General features: G+C 47.5%; 1 long non-coding RNA gene across 1 annotated transcript in view; it reads right to left on the bottom strand.

The window, feature by feature from the left end:
• The window catches only part of LOC142255276 (uncharacterized), an 89,275-nt gene extending 70,500 nt beyond the window's left edge, over positions 1 to 18,775 (bottom strand). The window contains exon 1 of the long non-coding RNA XR_012727393.1: positions 18,713 to 18,775. This is a non-coding gene — a long non-coding RNA (uncharacterized LOC142255276). The remainder of the gene's footprint in view (positions 1 to 18,712) is intronic.
• Between the last annotated feature and the right edge of the window lie 1,365 nt (positions 18,776 to 20,140).

The following is a 20,140-nucleotide window of genomic DNA, read 5'->3' on the forward strand; positions in this document are numbered from 1 at the left end:
GTTTTCCGGGCCCAGTATGACAGGCCTCGCGGTCCCTTGTGGGGTAGGCTACTTCTCTGTGTCCTCTCCCGGGTCCTATAAATGAAGCTGTGTCCCTGAGCCTATGGGTGGTGTGGTACCCTGGATGTCACCACACACGGCTGGATCAGCAGACTGCCTGGAGCTGTTGTCTACTCTAGGGTCCAGTACCCCGTAGTGCGTAGTACCTGGGATCTTCTGTCTACCCTCAGGCTACTACCTCCTAGTTGCCCTTTGGGGTCTCCTCACAATCCTTAAACCTTTCTCACTCACTTACTCCTTTCAACTGTCCCCCCTTCAACTGTCGTTTTTCCTCTGCCTACTCTTCCTACTCTGCCTAGCAACCCCTATCGCTTCCCACAATCCACGCCCCTTCCCCAGGCTAACAGCTAAGGGATTGGTTCTCACAGCTGCCTACTGTTAACCCTCTACATGCTGCGCCCAGTTCTCAAGGAATGTGCCCCTACCTATGTGTGAGGTATGGGTTGTCAGCAGAGGGCGTTCCAGAAAGCCTTAGGATCCTGCAGACCACTGGGGTAGCATACCCCAGGGTGCTGCACGGACACAGAAAACTCAACCAAAATACCTAAATGCTGAAAGGGTGAAAACACTTTGATTCCAAATACTTAACTTTTAATTAGACGCCGACTGACTTTCCCCCCCATAGTCACCCTGCAAAGGTTTAATGATCTGTATGATAATGCATACCAGAACTTCTAAAATTGGTGATGTAAAGAAGAGGACTCCTAACTACAGTATAAGGACTCTTTAATGGCTGAGTATATGGAATACCAGAGAGTAGAGATGATCGAACCCGAACTGTAGACATAAGTGTCGGAGTTCGGATGCTTTACGTATGCTAACCAATCGATTGCACATCGGGGTGCTCCGGTACGCTTAGCGTTTGGCCCAGTGCAAGTCATTTGCATTCCATGAATGGCTCTCACTGGGGGTAAAAAAAAACATTTTCAGATGTAGTGTGTCCAAAAAGGAAAAAAAAACATCCTCTCTCCCATGGAAGTGTGGGCTGTATATGGGCAGAGAGCCAATCTACCCAATCAGTGACTTCCAATAGAGTCCAGGCTTCATGATCAAATTCAGGTCAAGTTTAGGTCCTAAACGAAACTTTATTTAAAGTCCAGCTGAAGCTGACGAACCCGAATTTGAACGGGTCCGTTCATCTCTAAAAGTGACCAAAGAAAGAAGGTGAAATTCACTCACCGATCCTGCTGTTCACCGCTCCCTATTCTGACCCAGCGCATGGAAGCTTTGGCTGCCAAGAATTCAGGAAAAGTAGAAAAAGACATCCAGCGCAGTCCTCAGGTTATAAAATTCAGGTTATAAAATAAAATCCATGATTTTTATTATTATAATTCCATTAAAAAATAGCGGTATGCAGGGTGACAGGAATGGTCTAATGCCCCATCAAACTACACGTTTCGACACATAGTGTTAGTCATGTTTTTGAACATGACTAAAGGCCGCTTTACACGCTGCGACATCGCTAGCCGATGCTAGCGATGTCGAGCGTGATAGCACCCGCCCCCATCGTATGGCCGATATGTGGTGATCGCTGCCGTAGCGAACATTATCGCTACGGCCGCGTCACAAGCACATACCTGCTCTGCGATGTCACTGTGACCGGCGAACTGCCTCCTTTCTAAGGGGGCAGTACGTTCAGCGTCACAGCGACGTCACTAAGCAGCCGCCCAATCAAAGCGGAGGGGCGGAGATGAGCAGGATGAATATCCCGCCCACCTTCTTCCTTCCTCATTGCTGTCGGGAAGCAAGTAAGGACATGTTCCTCATTCCTGCGGTGTCACACGGAGTGATGTGTGCTGCCGCAGAAACGAGGAACAACATCGTTACTGCAGCAGCAACGATATTTGGGAAGAGGGGGGCATGTCACCGATTAGCGATTTTGAACGTTTTTGCAACGATTTAAAATTGCTAATAGGTGCCACACGCAACGACATCGCTAACGCGGTCGGATGTTCTTTACAAATTCCGTGACCCCAATGAGATCGCTTTAGCGATCTCATAGCGTGTAAAGCCACCTTTAGACTATGTGTTGAAACCAAGTACCCCCTGTGTGCATGGTTTCCAGGTCGGTTCTCCGGTGTCGGTACCGGCGGGCTACAACCATTCCCCGGTCTATCTCGGATCTCCGGCAGCCGTCTTCCCGTCTCCTGCAGACATGGACCACCATCTGCCACCTAGCCAGCAAGCCAGGGCTCCAACCCCGACGCCTGTCAACTTGAAATTCACACCTTGACACTGATCTGAACTCCACTTGAGCTACAGACTTGACTAACTGTTTTTCCCATTTTCTAGACTCATAGGTGGACATTCTCCAGCCGCCTGGTCCTGCCCACTGGTGTGTCCTACCCTGAGGGGAGTGACTAAGATTTTGTTGGCTGTTTGAACCCTGTGGGGAAAAGGTGTTATGCGGGGGCCTATGTGTGACTACCTGGTTTTGCCAGGGCGTGACATATATTTTTTAATGCCTTTATTTTTAATGGAGGAAAATAGGGGTGTTTTGAACTTTTATATATTTTTTCTTTTTTTCATATTTATAAAAACATTTTTTTTCTTTCACTGTATTTAATATGTCCTTTAGGGCAGAGGTCTCAAACACGTGCCCAAGGCATGCGGCCCCCTCAGGCTGCTTCATGCGGCCCCCAGGCCTGTGCCCCTGTTGACTATCGTGGCCGGTGCAGCCACTGTCTGCACTTTATGTCAGATGAATGTTTTGCCGGCGCTGCGCTCTCAGAATCCAGCGCTCTGTGCTCAACTATTCCTCCAATGGAAACTGTCTGACCTTAGCTGCTTACCTCTGATTGGCGGACGGCTGCGTTGGAAACGTTGTGCACAGAGAGCTTGACTCTGCATGCGCAGCGCCGGCAAAACAATCATCTGACATAAATCGCTGACAGTGGCTGCGGCCCCTGCACCTGCCGCGATAGTCAACGGGGGCACGGGCCTGCAGACAGCAAGAAGCAGAGATGAGGCAGCCAAGGGAACTCAGGACAGGTGAGAAGAATGGTGGTGTTTTTGTGTGTGTATGTGAAGGATGGCACATTAACCCCTTAACGACCTATGACGTACTGGGTACGTCATGGCTCCTTGGTACTTAAGGACCCATGATGTACCCAGTACGTCACGGCGAAATCACGGCCCCGGAGCACCGGTGGCTGTGATCGGTGTGCAAATACCTTAGATTCGGGGAGGAGGTGACCTGTGCCTGATCTCAGGAGGGTTGGTGTCTCCTCCCCGGTCCTACGGAGGCTGTGATTGGCTGACGAACGCTGCTCAGCCAATCACAGCCACTGTAATGTTTCAACCATTGAAAATGGCTAAAACATTGAAATCCACTCATGATCTGTGCAGCTATAGCACTGATCATTGGCTGGAGCTGGGTGACCTCTGTTTCACCCGCCCCCAGCTCTGATTGGAGAGACCGGCCTTGTGACCGATCACTCCAATCACTGTTGATCTGGGGCCGGAGACCACTCCCCTCAGCTTCACTCCGGCATCTGTGGAAGCTGAGGAGAGCAATCGGTAAGTTATAGCGCTACTGCCCCCTTTCAGCCGCCGCCACATTACTATAGGATGGGGACAAGGTGGGCACATTACTATAGAATAGGGACAAGGTGGGCACAGACATGACTATAGGCTGGGGACATTACTAAAGGATGGGAACATTACAAGGTGGGCACAATACTATTGGATGGAGACATTACTATAGAATGGGGACAAGGCACCAAGGAGCGATGATCAAAGATCACAAAAGCGTCAAAAATCGTTGATCGTTGACACGTCGCTCCTTTTCATAATATCGTTGGTGGTGCATGCACAATGTTGTTCGTCGTTCCTGTGGCATCACACATCGCTATGTATGACGCCGCAGGAATGATGAACATCTCCTTACTTGGGTCCACCAGCAATTAGGAAGGAAGGAGATGGGCGGGATGTTCCGGCCGCTCATCTCTGCCCCTCCTCTGCTATTGGATGGCTGCCGTGTGACCAGAGTGACGTCGCAGGGAAGGTAAGTCCATGTGATGGGTGTTAGCGATGTTGTGGACCACGGGCAGCGATTTGCCCGTGACACGCAACCGACGGGGGCGGGTACGATCGCTAGCGATACCGGTACCAATATTGCAGCGTGTAACGTACCCTTTAGTCTTCTGTTTGGTGATGCTTGTTGGTCTCTGTTATCTGTGCTCTTGGATTTCATCTTTCGCTGCCTGACCATTGATTTTGTTTGACCCTCCTTTTTACTGTGTCTCTTTGTTCTGATCCGTTATCCTCCAGGTATTCTGCCTTCAGACCGTGACCTGACTACGCCTCTATCTCTTCCCTTAATCTTGATATGCTCTCCTGGTACCTGACCTCGGAACGTTTGACTATGCTACCTCACGACATGGCCGTGTAGTGATTAGCATCACACTCTTCCTTTCCTTAGTACTATGCATGCCCCAACATTACATGGCCAAGGGAAAGAAAGTAGAAGTACTGAAACGTCTTAAGGAATTAATCACAGGGAAACTGGGTTCTGTTGTTATCATCTGAATGGAATGGTAGTGCGCATGGACGCATGGAGCCCATTCACTGTACAGGAGTTACACATGGAGTGAATGGAGCGATTATTACACATGCGCATTATTGTTCCATTCATATCAGACTTTAGAACCCCCATTCTTGGGAAAAATAGAGGTCCCAACAGTCAGACCCCCAAAGGTTATGCATTTATTACTTATCTGTTGCCATTCCATTGAATTGCTATTGTGTAAAAATTATTGTGATTCGTCCTGATGAAGGAGTCTTATTAACTCCGAAACGCATTGACATTAAATCACTTATCCAGGACTCTGGTCTCATTGGTTCTTCATTTCACAGCAGAGCAGATAAACCCATTCCTTTCCTTTTCCCTGTAAGCAATATTTTCTTCAAATCTTCTCTTTAAAAAAACAATATTCATACATCATAAAGATTTTATACACACACACACACACACACACATATATGTATATATATATATATATATATATATATATATACATATGCGCACATATATACAGTATTTATGTAAATAAACCCTTTGTCAGAATAAAGATACACATACTGTATATATCTGCACACATCTAATATATAAAGCTGAGTATATGTATGTAATTGTATGTATGTATGTATGTGTGTATGTCCACTAAAGGAATCCGCACCGTCGCTTGAACAATCATAAAATGTTGCACAGCTGAATCCTTTGACTCAGGAAATGTCATCATAGACTATGTTTTGAGGGAAAACTTTAACCCTGCCCTTTACAGTTATTCACCAAAAAAACGCTTACATTAAAGTCAATGGAGCTGGGAACGGATCTGTTATTATAGACTTCTATCACGGAGAGAGAAAGAGACACACAGAGAGACCCACACACATAGAAAGGGACACAAACACAGAAAGAGACCCACACACAGAAAGAGACACATAAAGAAACACACACACACACACACACACACACACACAAAGAGACACACACAGAAAGAGACACACACATAAATGAACATACACACATAAAGAGACACACACAGAAAAAGACATACAGAAAGAAATACACATACAGAAAGAGACACACAGAAAGAGACATACACAGAGACACACACAGAAAGAGACACATACACAGAAAGAGACCCACACACAGAAAGACACACACAGAAAGAGGCACATGCAGAAAGAGAGACATGCAGATAAAGACACACAGAAAAAGACACACACACAAAGAAACACACACACACACACACACACAGAAAGAGCCACATACACAGAAAGATACAAACACACAGAAAGTGACACACGCAGAAAGAGACACACACACATAAAGAGACACACACACAGAAAAAGACACACAAAGAAAGAAACACACACAAAAGAAAGAGACACATGCACAGAAAAAGACATACACAGACAAACACAGAAAGAGGCACATACACAGAAAGAGACACACAGAAAGACACAGAAAGAGACACACAAAATGTGACACATACAGAGAAAGAGACACACAGAACGAGACACATACACAGAAAGAGACATATACACAGAAAGAGACATACACAGAGACGCACAGAGAAAGAGACACATACATAGAAAAAGATGCACACAGAAAAACACACACACAAAAAGAGACACACAGAGAAAGAGACACACAGAAAGAGATACATACACAGAAAGATACATACACAGAAAGAGACACACAGAAACTGTTTGGATGTTTGAGGTAATACATTGCCTGACTGTTACTCTGGAAATTTATCAGGTGGCCTATAGCAACCAATCACAGCTCTGCTTCTATTTTATTTTTATTAGAGGTCAAGGAGCTCTGATTGGACATTGTTAGTATAGGACAGCTTATGTGTGAGTTAATATGATTTTGATGCTGACTGCTGTTTAGTTTGTGACTTTTATGTGCAAGATAATTTTCTGGTAATGCATTGTATTTGTTATAGTTAAGAATAGTTACTTATTATCCCGAGCAATGACAGGTAAAGTGGCTGAGCTATATATATATATATATATATATATATATATATATATATATATATATATATATGTATATATATATATATATAATGTTATGTACTTAAACAATTATACAGTTTATAGTAGGTAGTGTACAAAAAAGGGAATTCCTCCAGTTACCATGGAAAGAGTACACTGAGTAAATCATCCATGCACATATAGCAGTATTACATAGACTGACAGTATGTTTTAACTTTACATTTATGGACCCGGTGTTATATATGTTAGTGGCTGGCAAGGTCTCCAAGCTGGGTTGTCACATTGATGAACTCAGTTAAGAAAGTAAAATGACACTGCTAGAATTAAAGGGACATGAGCATGTGACTCCTTTCAGATGGGAATGCGCTCATGAATGGGCTGCATGTAATGCATCAGATAGACCCTCACTCCATCAATCACGGACACAATGATTACTGCCTGCAATGGTTTGATGAGTGAAGACCTAACCTATCTTGATTTCCCCAAGCATTTTGTGTTTGTATTTAGCTAAAGCCAGGGAAAGGCTTGTCTTGTGGTAAGATAAGCAAATGTGACACAGAGGACACAAGGAAAAAAAAAAAGATTGATGTCAAATCCGGGACACCATTTCACCATTTCTTGGTTCTAATTTTCTATGGGTTCATTTGGAGTGAAATGCAAAAAATATTGAAAGGAAAATATCTAATCTAATCTTGGAAGATTAAATATTTAGTGTAAAATGATTTAAAAAAAAAAATGTAATACTGTTATTACGGATATTCGGAGTTGGACATTGTCCTCCTATGTAAAGATGGACTTGTACCAGGTCAAATAAGAATACCTAACACTTGGTTTGGCCTAAATCCATCCTTTGTGCTGGTGACTGAAGAAAAAAAGAGACATTCCACCAATATAAGTCCCTTTCCTTGGGTCCTGACATTGGGTTTATCCCAAAACCACCCTTCGACCTGGTGCCTGAAGACGAAACAGACATTCCATCAAAATAAGTCCATTTCCTTACGTCCTCCAATGTATGAAGGTTTTAGCCAATACCACATGGAAAGCTCCTTAAGGAAGTCTCCCACCATATTAAACTTTAGTACATTGTTATAAATTATATAGCATAAATATACTCGTGTCCTTTTCTCTTGGCTTGAGATATCCCAAGATGGGTGGTGTCAGTGGACAACCATTAAAAAAGATGCCATTAGTCTATCACAGGTCCACTTCTATGAGTGGATATAACAATCTTGCTTGAAGTTACATTCTTAGGTGACTCTAATAGGGCAACAATTTGCCCCTACCCAGGAAAGAGATTTGTCTGGTTTGTCGACCCAACTGGTTGTAGAACGCTGGTTCCCCACTGTCTGAATTCAATTGTGTGCATGCTTCAGGGGCATTGTCACCTCATTGCTCTGCTGATGTCACTGTTGAACCACAGAGAAAACAAAGACAACAAGAAGATGACCACTCCATTGAGAGAAGGATTAAGGGAGTTTTACTGTGTGTTTTTGTGTGAGGGGGAATTAGTATGAGGAGACAATATGGATGGAGGCAACTGTATACCGAGGGGGTAAAGTGTGAGGGCACAATATGGAGAGGGCTCAATGTGAGGAGGGGGCACAGTACAGAGTTGGGCAACATGAAGATAGGAACAGCATGAGGGGGCAATGTGAAGAGGAGGAAAGAGAGGGACAGAGTGGAAGGACATTATGGAAAGGGGAAATGTGGGTCAAGTACAATGTGGGGAGATAGTATGGAGATATGTCAACATGGAGGTACAATGTGAGAGCACAGTGTGAAAAGGGGGTAGCAATGTATAATAATTTTTATTTATATAGCACCAACATATTCTGCAGTGCTTTACAATGTACCCTAGGAAAGACAATGTGTGGAACATATGTTGTGCAAGGAGCACAGTGAGGGGCCAATAGTTATATAGTGGCACAGCATAAGGCAGGTATTTTAATACAGGGGGAATTAAAATGACAGTGTTATTTTAAAGGGTACTGAGTTGATACGTGCTGCTGCAAACCAGAGAAGGAGAAAGTCTGCAGAGATGAGCTGTGAATATGGACTGAGCACTCCTTCCATCCACTTATGGTGTTTTTAATTAGAGCAGCATTTTTCTTGACCTTAAAATTTTTGGCTTTCAGCCCAGGTAAAGGTATATAGGGTTAGGATGCCAATGAAGGAGTATGCCTTGTCACTAGCTGTTGATCTCTCATGAATTGGTCAATTTGTATGCTAAGTAACTAAACCTTTCATGAACTAGGACACAACGGTACATCCTAAATCATGAAGGGGTGATCACCACCGGCTGCTGCGGTGAGACAGTGATGATTCCCGCACATGTCTGCTGATTTAAACAGCAGACATGTGTGCCTCACAGACGCAGGTGGATCAAGATCTCTGCCTCTCCAGAATATCATGCAATGCTCAGATGGGGCACCATAAACCTAGTGATATATTCCTTTTAATAGAACTGAGCTCTCAAATGGGTCTAAGAGATGTTTCGGAAAACTTTAGGTTCCAGGTCCTAGTGTGACTGCAACCTTTGAACCCATTATACTTATGACCCTGTTTGCCAGTGCACACACTAACATGTGAATATACCATTATAGACACAACGGTCACAATGTGACTGCACCTGTTACGCCAGCGATCTGAGAGGACACCCAGCGAGTAGCATAACACATAGTGAACACCAAGGTAACAATACAATGGAAGGACCTGACGCTAGGGTGAGAGGTGCGGGATCATCTGCTAACACTCACTTGAGGCTAATCTCTGCACTCCCTAATGTTCCTAGATGGGTCCTTCCCCCCAGTCACCATCATCTGCCTACACCCTCGCCAGCCCTGAACTCACCAACTAGTGAAGACCAGCAAGACGCTAGTTTTGTCACTGCAAGAAAACAACAGAAAGTAGGAAAGACAAACAAGTGGGGAAAGACACAACAAATAACACACTATAGCAGGAATTTCTTAGCTGCAACTGAAGTGACACCTCAGCTTCCTCCAGAAACTGGCTCCTTACAGGTGGACAGCATAGGTATGAGCTATGGCCAGCTTAGAAAAGAGTGAGAAGTGGAAATTTATAGCAGAAGGGAGTCTCTGCAGCTGAGGTTGCAACTACCTGTTAGATCACTGCAGGATAGAAATGGACCTTAACCTCCTCAGTACTGGAAGGAATTAAATACACTCCTACTCACGGTAAACAACGAGTGTACATTACAGCGGATCTGTGTTCAACTACACTCTGTGACCTTCTGATCCCAGATCCCGCGAGATCACATCGGACTGTGACACACCCGTGACAGCAACAATATAAAGGACAGAATTTTTGTTAATAGTTGTGACTTATGGTGGCCTGCAGGTGGGAAAGGGTAAGTTGGGAATGTTACTAAGGAGATGGTTCTTGTCTAAGAAACATCAGTATATGAAATTAAACTGCATATTATTATTATTATTATTATTATTTATTATAGTGCCATGTATTCCATGGTGCTTTACATATGAAAAATGGGCATAAATAGACAAGTACAATAATCATGAATAGTGATGAGCGAGTATGCTTGTTACTACTCGGTACTCGCACGAGTATCACTGTACTCGGGCTACTCGGCGGGGACCGAGTAATCTCGCGATACTCGTGCTGTACTCGTGGTCTTCATCCCTGCATGTTGGCGCTCTTTTGAGAGCCAGCCCTCATGCAGGGATTGGCTGGCAGACCACTGCAATGCCACAGCCCTGTTAGTTGTGGAATTGCAGTGATTGGCCGGCCTGCACAGCGTGACCGAGCCTTTATACCGGCGGGCGCGCTGTGCTCTCTACACAGCCATCTCATATTCCCTGCTTTCCACGCCCACAGGCGCCTATGATTGGTTGCAGTGAGACACGCCCCCACGCTGAGTGACAGGTGTCTCACTGCACCCAATCACAGCAGCTGGTGGGCGTGTCTATACTGTGCAGTAAAATAAATAAATAAATAATTAAAAAATCCGGCGTGCGGTTCCCCCCATTTTAATACCAGCCAGATAAAGCCATACGGCTGAAGGCTGGTATTCTCAGGATGGGGAGCTCCACGTTATGGGGAGCCCCCCAGCCTAACAATATCAGTCAGCAGCAGCCACCCAGAATTGCCGCATACATTAGATGCGACAGTTCTGGGACTCTACCCGGCTCTTCCCGATTTACCCTAGTGTGTTGGCAAATCGGGGTAATAAGGAGTTATTGGCAGCCCATAGCTGCCACTAAATCCTAGATTAATCATGTCAGGCGTCTCCCCGAGAAACCTTCCATGATTAATCTGTAAATTACAGTTAAAAAACACACACACCCGAAAAATCCTTTATTAGAAATAAAAAACAATAACAAAGTCCCTCATCACCAATTTATTAACCCTGACAAACCCTCCATGTCCGGCGTACTCCACAGTCCTCCAGCGTCGCATCCAGCTCTGCTACATTCAGGTGACAGGAGCTGCAGAATACACCGCCGCTCCGGTCAGCTTCACACAGCAACTGAGGTGAGTAGCGCGATCAGCTGTTGTCAGTCAGGTAACTCACGGCCACCGCTGGATCCAGCGGTGCCGCGATTAACCTCAGTGACAGCAGCTGATCGCTATACTCACCTCAGTTGGTGCATGGAGCTGACCGGAGCGGCGGTGAGTAGCGCGATCAGCTGAGCTGTCACTGAGGTTACCCGCGGCCACCGCTGCATCCACCGCTGGATCCAGGTAACCTCAGTGACAGCTCAGCTGATCGCTATACTCACCTCAGTTGCTGTGTGAAGCTGACCGGAGCGGCGGTGTCTTCTGCTGCTCCTGTCACCTGCATGCAGCAGAGCTGGAAGCGGCGCTGGAGGTCCGTGGATTACGCCGGACATGGAGGGTTTGTCGGGGTTAATAAATTGGTGATGAGGGACTTTGTTAGTGTTTTTTATTTCTAATAAAGGATTTTTCTGGTGTGTGTGTTTTTTAACTGTAATTTACAGATTAATCATGGAAGGAATCTCGGGGAGACGCCTGACATGATTAATCTAGGATTTAGTGGCAGCTATGGGCTGCCATTAACTCCTTATTACCCCGATTTGCCAATGCACTAGGGTAAATCGGGAAGAGCCGGGTACAGTCCCAGAACTGTCGCATCTAATGTATGCTGCAATTCTGGGCGGCTGCTGACTGATATTGTTAGGCCGGGGGGCTCCCCATAACGTGGAGCTCCCCATCCTGAGAATACCAGCCTTCAGCCGTATGGCTTTATCTGGCTGGTATTAAAATTGGGGGGACCCCAATGGACACTTAATGTTTTGAGGCCCTCATGGGCCAACGTGGAGCCTCCCAATTTTTGGCTGCCTAAGGGCTATACTACAATAGACCCACTTCCTTACAATGGGCACTTCAGGTTTACAGGCCATCATGCACGTCTCTATCCAGGGACAACGTGGAGCCTCCCAATTTTTGGCTGCCCTGCCTAAGGGCTATACTACAATAGACCCACTTCCTTACAATGGGCACTTCAGGTTTACAGGCCCTCATGCACGTCTGTATGCAGGGGCATTGGTGAACCTCACAATTTTAGACTGCCTTGGCAAAGGAAAATACTACAAAGACTCACTTCCTCAAAATGGGCACATTAGACTCAGAGGCCTTTATGTACGTCTCTTCTCAGGGACATCGGAGTGCCACACAATGTTTTACGTAAAATCTTTCATGTATTAATCTCAAAAAGTAACATACATTAGCTCTATCTCACTATTGGGTATGTGCCCTTAACATTTCCGCCATGAAAATTCATTTTGGTGTCATTTTGGAAGGTTTTCTGGTGAGTCCGTAAAAATGGCGTAAAACGCGGACAAAATTGTTCACAGCTGTGACTTTTGAGTGATAAATGCTTCAAGGGGTCTTCCCCATGCTGTTGCCATGTCATTTGAGCACTCTTCTGAGACTTTTGTGACATGTTTAGGGTTTCTACATGCTGCCGGGGGTCATTTCACAAAAATACTCGGGTCTCCCATAGGATAACATTGGGCTCGGTGCTCGGGCTGAGTACACGAGTATCTTGGGATGCTCGGCCCGAGCCTCGAGCACCCGAGCTTTTTAGTACTCGCTCATCACTAATCATGAACAATACAAGGCACATACTGGAACAGGAGGAGAGAGGAACATGCCTGCGATGGCTCACAGTCTATAGGAGGAGAGAGGACCCTGCCTGCAAGGGCTCACAGTCTACAGGAGGAGAGTGGACCCTGCCCGCGAGGGCTCACAGTCTACAGGAGGAGAGAGGACCCTGCCCGCGAGGGTTCACAGTCTACAGGAGGAGAGAGGATCCTGCCCGTGAGGGCTCACTGTCTACATGACAGAGGACCCTGCTCGCGAGGGCTCATGGTCTACAGGAGGAGAGAGGACCCTGCCCATGAAAGCTCACAGTCTACAGGAGGAGAGAGGACCCTGCTCGCGAGGGCTCACAGTTTACAGGAGGAGAGAGGACCCTGCCCGCGAGGGCTCACAGTCTACAGGGAATGGATGAGGATACATATCTATTTCCTTAGAAGGCACTTACATCCAGGTCAAGTTTTTGGTGACAATATTTCATGAACTGATAAAGAAAAATACCTAAATAAATCTAGAAATACAAAAGATCTAAAAAAATATAAACAATGTAGTAAATTAAATTTGTGTCCAGACCACAATGTCCGGTTGTGTCCCTAATACTGCGAGCTGGAGGAAGGTGTCAGTAGTAACATGTTGAAGTTTGACACCTCGCTCCGACAGCACAGATATGACTCGCCCACCCCAGGGCTGTGGGACACCCGGTGCCGGGCCGGACTAGTCCGGTGGTAGTCAGTGGTGGCTGGGCCCGGCTCCGTGGCCCTGGTGGGTGTCAGTATAATATGTGGCTAGATGAATAAAGTTTGTGTTCATGACGCCACCTGTGGTATGCGGCTAATAGGCCGCCGCTGCTGTATGAGGCCTACGGGGATGTTATAGCAGCAATGGTGGTACTGCTCACCACAGGTTGAGCAATGCCCGGGGCACTGTTGGTGCTTGTGAATGTCTATGCAGCTGAAATGACTGAGACCACTCCAAGAGTGCAGTTCAAGTTCTTTACTCACAATTCTTGTCGGGCCCCGGGAACCCTTGGACTGCTGGGACCACTGTCAGGGACCTCCGCCGTTTCTGAGTGATTCTGAGAATAAAAGCCGGTACCCTTCTCTTAGTGTCTCTATCTTCTGCTGTCTTCCTTAGCCTTGCCTTTGATAGGATAAACCTGGCTTGGCCTCCACTACAGCCTCCAGGCTGGGGGGTCACCTGTCGGCTGATTACCCCTTTTCTGGAAGTTCTGCTATGGGTTCTGGCCCGGGGAGCCTGCAACGTTCCCTGGGCCTCGGTTTTTACCGTTTGGAGATGATCTTTGCACTCCTCCAGTCTCTAGGGACCGTCCCCTGTAGCAGCTTAATCTCTCCACCGATGTTCTTGTGGACCAGGCCACCGCAGCTCTAAACTGCCCTGGACAGCTATACAGACTGCCTGTGGCCCTGCGACTCCTTCTGTTTTCTACGTGGTGTCACCTGGACCTCTGGGTCCCAGGGTCTTCACCAGGAAGCATCTCTTTTCTTCTTTCTAGCCCCTGACTGACTTGGGACTTTTCTCTCCTCTTTACTTCTCCTCCTTGCCTGCCTCCAGCAGGCCTCCTTCTCCTTCCCCTCCCTCTCTTCGACTCCTTCTCACTAAACTAGACCTTCCTCCCTGTGTCTGCTCTCAGATGGCTCCTCCCACCTCCCCAGTTGCTCTGATCTACCCTATAGGAGCAGGGACGTGTCTTATGACCCCCTCCCAGCATGCAGCATGGGAGGGTTGTCTGCCACTTTCCCTGGTCCCAGTGTGTTCCTAGCAATGGGTGTAGTGTGGATTTACCAGGGGACCGGAGTTCACTCTCTTCCTCTCTCAGAATGGGGCATCACACCACTGGATGGGGTGCAATGACCTGTGGTGACGGAAGCCTCAGGGGCGCCACACTCCCCCACAGCAAATAACAGCACGTCCTCGGGCTGAAAAACAACAAAAACATGTGGAAGAACTGCAAAACATTTTTACATGCATATAACAACAACAGTAAAACATTTCTTCCCTTTATGGGAGGCACATATAGGTAAACATTGCAAACTTCCTATAAAGAAAAAAAACTCTAAGTGTGCACTTCCAGTCCATTGCACGGTTCGGGCACATCCCCCATAATTCTGGTAGGGGGCACAACGGGTGCAACTATATACATTTCTTAGCTACCACAAGTCCAGTAGCCTGGCAGTTCGTTCAGCTTTTCAAATAACAAAGGGCAAATACACAACCAGCCACTAAGTCCAGTGGCCTGGTTACACAGACACAAAAACATTCACCGGGGACCACATTCCAGTTCCGTGGCCCGGTACACATAAACATGGGGGTGACATCTTCGAAAAGCACAAGGGGCAGTACAAAAGGGACATCTTCACAAAGAATGAGGGGCAGACAGGGGCTATTTACAGTTCAGCTTCTTCTTTTCTTTACTTTCACTTTACTCTTGCATTTCTGTGCTGGAGTCCCTTCTTGGCAGGGCCCTAGGCAGCATATAAGCCATGGAGATCCGGGTCTGCGTCTCCTGAGTGGCTGTTGCAGGACCGCTGCTCAGTTCTGCGGCCTGGGACTGCCTTGAGCTAGTGCTGCTGCTAGGGGAGATGCTGCGCGCTTGCGTCGTGCGGCGCCACTCTGGTTCTTCTGGGGCCGCTTCTTCCCTTAGGATACGCACATGCAGCGCATACCAGCCACGGCTCCCCATCAGCCATGTGTATTCCACCACATCACCCGGTTTAGCATCTCTCCCTGGGTGGCCTCTGGGCAAGTGCTCCTTGATGTCGTGTCGGGCCACAAATACGTCTTTGCCCAGACCGGGCTCCCTGATGAAGCCCCAGCCGCCTTTTTGATGGAAATCGAGGACTAGGCCCCGTCTCACGGGGCCCTCGGATCCCTTCAGGGCCTTCCTGACCTGTTCCTTGGAGGCCAGGTTAGCGGCTTCTTTGGCCTTCCGCTTCTCCTCCCAGACCTTCCGCTCCCTTTGGTACTCTGCCACCGGTCTCCGGCAAGTCAGCTCGTTTGCTAAGGGAGTCTCCTTGGGGCGCAGTGGCTGCTGAAGTCCCCCACTTGCAATGGGCGCTGCGTCCCAGTTCACTCCCGGGGATGTCGTTCCCAGGAGGCTCACAGGGGGACTCGGTAGGGGGCCCGCTAGCTGTTCGGGGTCCACCCCACCCCAGGCGCCGTCTGCGGGGGTCTCCGGCAGGCCTCCGGTACCCCACCGGGCGTCAGCGGGCCTGGCGGGGAAGGCCAGTGGGTCGGTGAAGGTGCTAGGCGATGGCGTTTGGCGGGGCCATGGGTCCGGACGGGTCGGGGGTTCATTTTGCTCACCCTGCTGCTGCTCCGCGGCATCCATCCACTGACCCAGGCCCTCCGGCACCAGCGGTGTTTCTCTCTGCCGGTCCGCTTCCACTTCCACGTTGCTCAGCCTTTGCGCCAAGGTTCGCATCTCCTCCCGGAGCAGGTCCAGCTCAGGATCCATTCTTCCAGTCCCTGGTGCACCTTGCTGCAGCTTCTCCGCCATGCTGCCGACCTGGGGAATGCTGACTGGAACACAGCTCGGGTGCTCGACCACGCCACTCGGCTGCACCCTTTCCCTTCTTGGAGGCGGGGCCGGAGGCTGCACTAGTATCTGGCGCCAGACTGGCGCCCAGCCCATCACGACCGGCATCACTCTGCTTGCGATAAGGTACATTTTCTTTATCTGCTGGTCTGGCATTTAGACTCTTTCTGCCAGCCGGCCAGCTTGTCTAGTCGCCATTTCTTCTTCTTCCTCCGCCTTCCATGGTGGGCACTGCTTCGCGCTCTTTTCTTGGACAAGGGGGCGGGGCTTCTCTTCGCGCCCTTTCTTCTTGCACGCCCCCCTTCTTCCCGCGCTCAGTGGCTTCAATGGCGGCAGTTTCTCACAGTAAACAAAGGCTATTTCACGATTCTTCAGGCGCACAGTACCCGGTGTGACCGGGCACGAAATCCTGTTCGTGACGCCAAAGTTGACTCGCCCACCCCAGGGCTGTGGGACACCCGGTGCCGGGCCGGACTAGTCCGGTGGTAGTCAGTGGTGGGTGGGCCCGGCTCCGTGGCCCTGGTGGGTGTCAGTATAATATGTGGCTAGATGAATAATGTTTGTGTTCGTGACGCCACTGTGGTATGCGGCTAATAGGCCGCCGCTGCTGTATGAGGCCTCCGGGGGATGTTATAGCAGCAATGGTGGTACTGCTCCCCACAGGTGGAGCAATGCCCGGGGCACTGTTGGTGCTTGTGAATGTCTATGCAGCTGAAATGACTGAGACCACTCCAAGGGTGCAGTTCAAGTTCTTTACTCACAATTCTTGTCGGGTCCCGGGAACCCTTGGACTGCTGGGACCACTGTCAGGGACCTCCGCCGTTTCTGAGTGATTCTAAGAGTAAAAGCCGGTACCCTTCTCTTAGTGTCTCTATCTTCCTTAGCCTTGCCTTTGATAGGATAAACCTGGCTTGGCCTCCACTACAGCCTCCAGGCTGGGGGGGTCACCTGTCGGCTGATTACCCCTTTTCTGGAAGTTCTGCTATGGGTTCTGGCCCGGGGAGCCTGCAACGTTCCCTGGGCCTCGGTTTTTACCGTTTGGAGATGATCTTTGCACTCCTCCAGTCTCTAGGGACCGTCCCCTGTAGCAGCTTAATCTCTCCACCGATGTTCTTGTGGACCAGGCCACCGCAGCTCTAAACTGCCCTGGACAGCTATACAGACTGCCCGTGGCTCTGCGACTCCTTCTGTTTTCTACGTGGTGTCACCTGGACCTCTGGGTCCCAGGGTCTTCACCAGGAAGTGTCTCTTTTCTTCTTTCTAGCCCCTGACTGACTTGGGACTTTTCTCTCCTCTTTACTTCTCCTCCTTGCCTGCCTCCAGCAGGCCTCCTTCTCCTTCCCCTCCCTCTCTTCGACTCCTTCTCACTAAACTAGATCTTCCTCCCTGTGTCTGCTCTCAGATGGCTCCTCCCACCTCCCCAGTTGCTCTGATCTACCCTATAGGAGCAGGGATGGGTCTTATGACCCCCTCCCAGCATGCAGCATGGGAGGGTTGTCTGCCACTTTCCCTGGTCCCAGTGTGTTCCTAGCAAAGGGTGTAGTGTGGATTTACCAGGGGACCGGAGTTCACTCTCTTCCTCTCTCAGAATGGGGCATCACACCACTGGATGGGGTGCAATGACCTGTGGCGACGGAAGCCTCAGGGGCGCCACAGATACATCTATACAGGACAGAAGCCAACATATATATATACAGGACAGAGGCCAAAGTAAATTTCATCCCCAAATTGCATCAGTGAATCTCACATTTGTCTAAATTGTTTTACTTCTTTTTTTTTGCCCAAGTTCCTTCTGCAGATTAAAAGCAAAGAGACTGAGCTCTGGTGCGCGCGGCTAACGGCATTAGCATCGATTCTGGAAGCGGCTAAGTACTAAATTAGCAGCTACATGTGCAGAAAAGAGGTTGACATGTCAGGAGATATTAAAACTGTCCATTTAATGTAAAACTCAGATAATACATGAGTTAAAGTGAGAGGATGAGAAAAAGCTTTTAAGCATCCCCATAAGATTGATGGCAGAATAATATTATTGAACACACAATTGGTATCTCCAGGATGCTGTTAGGTAGCACACTATAAAATAATTATAGTAAAAAGCATACGTTGGGGCTGAAGACAGATAGCAGAAACATATAATGAATTATCAATAGAAATCAGGAGATTCGGGTTACACTCCTCATGGACAAAATGCTTCCTGGTCCTGCCAATCTGCCAGAGAGATGAATATTTAATGCTTTCTTCCGGGACAGGCAATTTCTCATCATTTGATCAAGCTAAAAATGTTTCAGAAGTCTCGGTCTGGGCTGGTGTTGTGGTTTTGTATGGGAGACAAATTGAAATTAAAACTCTCATCTTACAAAATGATTTGTGCTTTGTTGGTAGATGTGCGGAGAGAGTTTACATTACATGCACTGCTGCCCTGGGAGTGGTCCGATATCAGTCTACCGGATAGCAGTCTCTTCATGCTAGCTCTGCCATATTGCTCACCCAAAATAAACTCTTTGTTGATTTTATTGGTCCTGAGGAAGGGGACTTGATCCCAGAAACATGTCAACCTATAGAACAAAAATATTATGATTAATCAACAAGTTTTTTCATTGGCGGTAGCGCGGCATGACACCCTATCCTCTCTCCAGCACCTAGTTTTGATCACCCAAGAAAGCAGCTTATTTGAAGGATAATTACATGATTACATTTTACTAATATTTATATATATATATTTATATATATATATATATATATACACAGTACAGACCAAAAGTTTGGACACACCTCCTCATTCAAAGACTTTTCTTTATTTTCATGACTCTAAATATTGTAGATTCACATTGAAGGCATCAAAACTATGAATTAAAACATGTGGAATGAAATACTTAACAGAAAAGTGTGAAACAACTGAAAATATTCCTTATATTCTAGGTTCTTCAAAGTAGCTACCTTTTGCATTCATTACTACTTTGCACACTCTTGGCATTCTCTTGATGAGCTTCAAGAGGTAGTCACCGGAAATGGTCTTCCAACAGTCTTGAAGGAGTTCCCAGAGATGCTTAGCACTTGTTGGCCCTTTTGCCTTCACTCTGCGGTCCAGCTCACTCCAAACCATCTCAATTGGGTTCAGGTCTGGTGACTGTGGAGGCCAGGTCATCTGGCGTAGCATCCCATCACTCTCCTTCTTAGTCAAATAGCCCTTACACAGCCTGGAGGTGTGTTTGAGGTCATTGTCCTGTTGAAAAATAAATTATGGTCCAACTAAACGCAAACCGGATGGATGGAATAGCATGCCACTGCAAAATACTGTGGTAGTCATGCTGGTTCTGTATGCCTTCAATTTTGAATAATTCCCCAACAGTGTCACCAGCAAAGCACCCCCACACCATCACACCTCCTCCTCCATGCTTTACGGTGGGAACCAGGCATGTAGAGTCCATCCGTTCACCTTTTCTACAAAAACACGGTGGTTGGATCCAAAGATGTCAAATTTGGACTCATCAGACCAAAGCACAGATTTCCACTGGTCTAATGTCCATTCCTTGTGTTCTTTAGCCCAAACAAGTCTCTTCTGCTTGTTGCCTGTCCTTAGCAATGGCTTCCTAGCAGCTATTTTACCATGAAGGCCTGCTGCACAAAGTCTCCTCTTAATAGTTATTCTAGTAACAGAGAGAGATTGTAGAAATCGGGTTTCTAAAGCCGCGCCAGTGATCACACCAGGACATCAGATTATGTGACTTTATTGCAGCATCGGTCTACGCGTTTCATGAGCTCTGCTCACGGCCTGACTAGTATTCAAGCATTTAGCGGCGTCGATATACAGTTAATATTTGCAATCGGTAAAGACTGTTACTTTATGTCTTCCACCCTCCTACCAATGCCTCCATTCCTTGAAAGCTCCCGATTGCCTATATCAAAATTGGACTC

This window comes from Anomaloglossus baeobatrachus, chromosome 10, assembly GCF_048569485.1.
Source record: "Anomaloglossus baeobatrachus isolate aAnoBae1 chromosome 10, aAnoBae1.hap1, whole genome shotgun sequence".
Lineage (NCBI taxonomy): Eukaryota > Metazoa > Chordata > Amphibia > Anura > Aromobatidae > Anomaloglossus > Anomaloglossus baeobatrachus.